The sequence below is a fragment of the Trichechus manatus genome, unplaced genomic scaffold, assembly GCF_000243295.1.
Source record: "Trichechus manatus latirostris isolate Lorelei unplaced genomic scaffold, TriManLat1.0 scaffold00100, whole genome shotgun sequence".
In the NCBI taxonomy this organism is placed as follows: Eukaryota; Metazoa; Chordata; class Mammalia; order Sirenia; family Trichechidae; genus Trichechus; species Trichechus manatus.
The window spans coordinates 4,075,408-4,081,915 of record NW_004444036.1 but is presented as its reverse complement, the minus strand read 5'-3'; positions in this window follow the sequence as shown (position 1 = coordinate 4,081,915).

Genomic DNA, 6,508 nt, shown 5'->3' with positions numbered 1-6,508 from the left:
AAACTGGTTATAAAAACATGGGTTTATGGTTAACATTTTCTCAAAAACGAAGAAAATGAGCCTGTCACTTTCAAGGAAGACAATATTTGTTGGCTGATGATAAAATTTGAGCTTTTTAGAAAACTAGTATCCACTACCATTAGCTTGACAGCATCATAATAGAATGATTTTCCTGAAGAGATCAGTGATGATACTTCTGAATGTGACCTTTTAATGTTGTAGAATAAAATGTGTCAATGTTTGTAAGAACTTCATAGCTAGGTCAACCAGAATTTTCCAAATGAACAATGCATGATGTTACAAAATCCATTCAAAGTTCAACATAGACCAACGGATTATAATAGTACCAAAAGTTCATTGATTTGGTTTTAGATTCCACATCGTAGCTAACTTTTAAGGAATTACCACTTGTCAAGATTGGGTGTAGTATCAAAGACATACACAATTGTGAAAAGACTGTCAAAATACTCCTCCCTGTTTCAACTACATAACTCTGTGAGGCCAGATTTTCATTTGCTTTAACCTCAACGTAATGTGCTGAATACAAAAGCACATAGGAGACTCTTCTATTCCGCCACATAGTAAAGAGATTTGCAAAAATGTCAAATAATGCCACTCGATAAATGTTTTGGAAAATATAGTTATTTTTCATTAAAAATATGTTATTTATGTTTACACATTGGGTCTATTGAATTAATAAATATTTTAAAAATATTTCTCAGTTTTCATTTTTAATATGGTCAATATTGATAGATGTAAACCACAAGTGAACTTGTCATTCCAAGGATGATAACTGATGCTATTTGTTGCCCATGATAAATTAGTTTTCAACTAAAAATTAGAGTTCTGGAAAACTTGCATCCACCACCATTAGTGGATACAAAAACTTTGGCATCCTCAATTATTTTTAAGTGTAAGCGGGGGCTGGCAAACTTTTTGTGCAAAGGACCAGATAGTAAATGTTTCAGACTTTGGAGGTTATATGATCCCTGTTACAACTACTCATTTCTGCTGTCGTAGCACAAAATTAGCCATAGACAACACACAAGCAAGTAAAGCGTGGCTATATTTCAATAAAACTTTTAACAAAAATAGGCCCACGGACCATAGTTTACCGATGCCTGCTGTAAAGGGGTTTGACACCAAAACATTTCAGAACTGCTGCACTAGACTTAACTGACCAAATAGAAAATATAACCGATTTTAAGATACTACGCAAAGTCTAACATTTAGGAATTGAACCTAACGAAAACCCAGGAAACTGTTATTTGAATGTCATTTTTTAAAAAAGGCTTAAGGAAAAAGACACTATTTATGGGTGGTATCACATAACATTACAAAAATGTCAATTCTCCCAAGTTAGCCTCTGACCTATATAATTCCAGTTAAAATCCCAATAGGATTTTGGCAGGGTTGGGGGGAATTAGAAAAAGAACAAATGGGAACTCCATCATAATAAGTTACACCACAAGCCATAGTCATAATAAGACACAGATGCAGTAATAGACAAAAAGATCAGAATAGAGAGCTCAGAATCAAACCCATGAATATATGGGGGTTTGTATATGATGAAAGTGACTTCAAACATTGAGAAAACGATGGATTGTTTTAATGGTGCTAGGAGAAGTACAGAGAAAAAATTCACACCTTATACAGATAAGTTGCTTGACAATAAAGGTAAATCTAAGCTAATGAGGGAAAAATAGACTATCTCGGTGGTAGGGAAGTATACATTAAACAAGACCTCTAAAGCATAAGCTGTAAAATTGATTTTATTTTGTAACCATCATGGAAACGATTAGGCAAGAGTCGTCAACGGGAGTTTTGATGAGTAGGATATTTGCAGGGCATTAAAGTGCCTTCCCAAAGACTGCCTATCAGTTGTAAGAGAAAATCAGTTACTACAATGGAGAAGTTGGACAACACCTTCACTGGGTTGTCAAAAAAAAAAAAAAAATCACTGATGAAGGGCAGGTGGACATAGGCCTCCAGATGGGATACTCTGAGAAGGACACAACCTCACCTGTGCAGCATTCGCGCTGAGAATGCGTAACCTGAATCTCATGATGAGGAGACCTCAGACAAAAGTATTCTTCAGAAGTGTTAATTTCCTAAAAAAGGCTATGGAGACTTGAGAAATACGGCAACTAAATGGAATACCTGATCCTAGGCTGGATCCTGTTCTGGAGGGGGTAAAGGTGCCATAAAGGAAATTATTGGGTTAATTGACAACATTGGAATACTAAGACTCAATTAGATAAAATTATTGTATCCATGTAAAATTTACTGAAGTTGATAACTGGTGTGGTTTTGTAAGAGAATATTGTTATTCTTAGGAAATACACACTGAAGTATGTAGGGGTAAAGGGCCATGCGTATGTATGCAACTTTCAAACGGTTGAAAATAAAAAATAGATATAAATGAGTGCAAATGACAAAGCAAATGGGGTAAAATGCTAACAATAGGTGAATGTGGGTAAAGGATCTGGATAAAAGTTCTTTGTAAACTTTTACTCTTTCAACTTCTGTAAGTTTGAAATTATTCCCATATAGAAAAAAATTTTAATTGATGGATTTGGGCATAAAAAATAAGTTTTGCTCATCTTAGGAAAGGGCGGCAGGCTAAGGTAAAATATTTGCAACACTTAAACCCACAAGGAGTTATCTATAATACAAGAAACTCCTGAAATCAACAAGAAAATGACAAGCTCAATAGAAACAAGGATTGGATAGCCAATTTACAGAAGGGTAACTCAGATTGGATGGCTAGTTCATTTCTGATATTTGTATACAGCTGCAACGGATAGATGTTGAAAACAATGTCAAGCAAGGAAAAATAAGTGTATAAATTTAAAATGCGTGCATATCTTCATAACGGTATATTTCAAGAATAAATGCAGAGCTACAAAAGTGTATTAAAACCCTCTCATGACTGAATTATTTTTTTGGTTTAAATTTTTTTGTTGATAAAAATTTTTTTCATTAATGGAATGCATGCTGAATCATTGAGTGTGTCCCTGTGGACTCTGGGGGTAGGACTGCTGGGATGCATATGTCCCTCTGGACTCGGGAGGGGAGAATTGGTGGGATGCATATGTCCTATTGGACTCTGGAACACATATGTTCCTGTGGACTCTGGTGCAGGTTGTTGGGACACATGCCACTACAGGATGCGCTACCTCATACAGTACCCTGTAAAAACTAATTTGTGGTACATGCCCATTTCTTCCGTTTTAATCAGTTATACAGGTCCCAATAACCTGAGAGCTGGAAAATGTAGGTGTGTACTAAATGTCCTGTGGGTCAAGGAAGGGTTTTTAAACAGAGGTGTGTCATGACTAGGGGGAGGAATGGAAGTGGGAATAGACAGTAAAGGGAGGAAAAAATAGAATAAAACTAGAGAGGGGTGCTACACTGACGATGTCACTTGGCTGTGAACTCGAGTTGGATGAATTAAACTCACAAGGTCTGAAAGAAAAAAGTGAAAACAGAAATAAAAGGAAAATATCTCACATGTCTTTATTAACTTGGCTCAATCTCACTGAGTTAGAAACAGCTTTCGGCAGGGCCCAGGGCACTAGTCCTGACTTGCCGGCTTTCCTGCTTATCGGTGTCTGAACTCCCCCGCTGGCTTTCTCACCACACTTGCGCCCTCCTCGTGGCACACCTTTGGGCGTATCAGGAACACGTTCATCGCAGAAACATTATTGTGTCGCAAAGATACTTTCCAAACTTTTGGCCAAGAATCTAGATACACACTCTTGGGGGTTTCAGCTGCTACTGCCTTTTTTTTTTTTTTTTTTTTGAGATGTACATACCATAAAGCTCACCCGTTAAAGTGTACAAGTCAATGGTTTTTAGAATATTTTTTCAGTTGTGCAACCATCACCATAAGCTATTTTAGGACATTTTCATCATTCCCAAAAGAAACTTTGAACCCATTGTTCAGCTTCGTTTTTAATCATGCATTTCCCCCCCCCCACCTCGCCCCCCAAGGGTGGGAATAAAAACTTCAAAAGCAGCTAGTTACCATCCGAAAGAGAAACGTGCAGCCCGGGGTGACCCAGGAAGGAAGGAGGCTGGACAAGGGCGGGTTATCACTTGGCAGGCTATGCCTGGGTGTAAACACCTGGAGGCTTAAGAAGGCTATGCAAAGATGCCTTTTTCGATATGTATGTTTTTTAAAAGGTAATAAATGCACATGGCAGGCGTGAAAGGATTTCCAGGGGAAAGAAAGTCACCTTTCCCCATCTCCACTCCCGAGGCGACACGTTTAGCAGTTTCTTCTGTGTCCTCCCAGGCAGGCCCTCCTTGCAGAGATTTCTGGAGGGCTTATTATTTGTGTCAGGGAGAAGCGGAATCTTCGAGGTGCTTTCTGGCGGAATCCGTGGTGAAGTGGGACATGGCTGGGAGGCCGAGGTCGGCCCGACGACTTGCCCGTGCCCTTCCTGGAAGGCTGGCCCCAGTGGCTGCTGGAGTCCTGCCCTGGGTGATCACACGCCTGCGAGGGCGTGGGAGGAGGGGACCAAGCGTGAGCCACTTGGGCGCCTCGAGGACTCGACCCTAACTGGGCGTGGAGGGGTGGACCCCCGCGGTCTCCCGAGCCGCCCTCCCGGCTCCTGCACACGTGGCACTGGCCCCAAGGAGCTCCTGAGTCCCCAGCCAGGAGCCGTTTCCAGAGCTGCAGCGTAGAGTCCTCGTGCAGACGGCCCTGTGTGGGGGTGGGTAGGTGTGGGTGTGTGGGTGTGGGGGGGTGGACGTGTGTGCACGGTGTGTGAGAACACGGACATGCTGAGTGAGCGCGCGTGTGCTCGTCGTGTGTGAGAAAATGCACCCTACGCAGGAAGGGATTACCCAATAAGCAAGGTACGCACGGGTTTAATTGTGCTTATTTACTTACCTGTAGTGCACAATTTCACCCGATTTTCTTTGATGTGGTGAAACCCATATAAAATTGTGCACTACAGATTAGTAAGTAAACACCACTAAGCCCGTGCGTACCTTGTTTACTGTAAACCTGTGCATACCGTGCTTACTGCTTAATCCATCCCTGACCCTATGTATATACTTGCCTTGAGTAAAGTGTGCACTGCATGAGGAGGTGCGATGAAGCTGAGTGTGCACGTTGTGTATGCGTGCTGCAGGTAAGCACTGCATGCATGAGGAGTTGTGTGCACGCTGTGTGTGTGCACATTATGTATATATGACACTGTGTGAGATCGCGCGTGTGTGCCCTGTGCGTGTTCGCGCGCTGCGTGAGGCCTGGAGTGCGCATCGTCTGTGCTTGAGGTGTGCGCGCGCTGAGTGAGGACGCGTGCGCGGGCGGGCGGGAGCGCGAAAGCCGGTGCGGCGCGGTGGGCTGGGAGTGCGCCTGTGCGGCCCGCGCGTCCCGAAGGAGCGCGGCGGCGGCTGCGGGGCGCGACAAGGGGGCTGTGGGGCGCGTGCGGCTCTCCTGGAAGATGGCCGACCCCGGCGCGTCGCGGAACTCGCCGCCTCACAACCGGCCTACAGGTAGGGCTCCTGGGTGCGGGGAGCGCGTTGGGCGCTCGTGCGGGGCCCTGGGCGTCGTGAGGCGAGGGGGCGGGGCGGCTGCGCAGGCCGCTGCTGTGGGGGCCGGGGCTAGCAGGCGGAGGTGGCTGTGGAGAAACAGCCTTCCGTCGGCCTGGGGCTGAGTGGCGCGAGAGCTAGGTCCCGCGCCTTCTCGCTGCCGGCTGCGTGGTCCCCTCCCGGGGTGGCTTGGGTGAGTGGCTTCGGATGGGTGACAAGTGTGTTTGGGGTGGGGGTGCCCGGGCCCACTTTTGACGCCAGAGAAGGCCCCTGAGGTCGGCCCCTGTCCTTGTCGAGGCTTGGGTGGGGGGCACTGGGTGGACTGAGCGGCCCTTGGGGGTCGTCCGGCCTGTGCGTCCGACCTCTGGACGTCCTGGGATCCGCACGCGAGCGGAAAAGGTGCCAGGCGTCGCACTTTGCGGCGGCTCTGGGGTGGGGGTGGGGGGGTAGAACTGGCCTGTCACCACCGTCTGAGGGCGGAGGGAGCGCCCGCGAGCGACTGGGTCCCGAATGGGCGGGCGCGTGCCCTGGGCCGGGTGGCCCCGCCACACGGCTGCGCTCACAGAGGGTTAGGTGGCCTGCAAAGGAGGCGCACCTCGAGGAGACGCGAGGCCAGGCAGGCCGGGTGTCGAGAGACCGGCGGTGGCCCCCTCACGTGTCAGCGCTGCGAGGGAGCCTCCCCGCTACGGTGGCTGCAGCTGCCTTCTGAAGCTTTGGACTCGCTGCCCAGGACCCAGGGAAGTAGGGGGAGATTTTGAGGACATTGGGCAGAATTTTAGGGGAGGAGGTCTGGCGTCTTGTTGTGTTAAGGTAATGTAAAGTGATTGCAGGTAGTTGGGGGAGGGGGGCGAGTGAATAGCGTGGAAACCGATTTCATGCTGTTTTTTTCTTGATAACATCTTTTTTTTTTTAAGTCAATAATGCGAGCTATTTTTAAAACATTCTTTATTGCAGTATAACA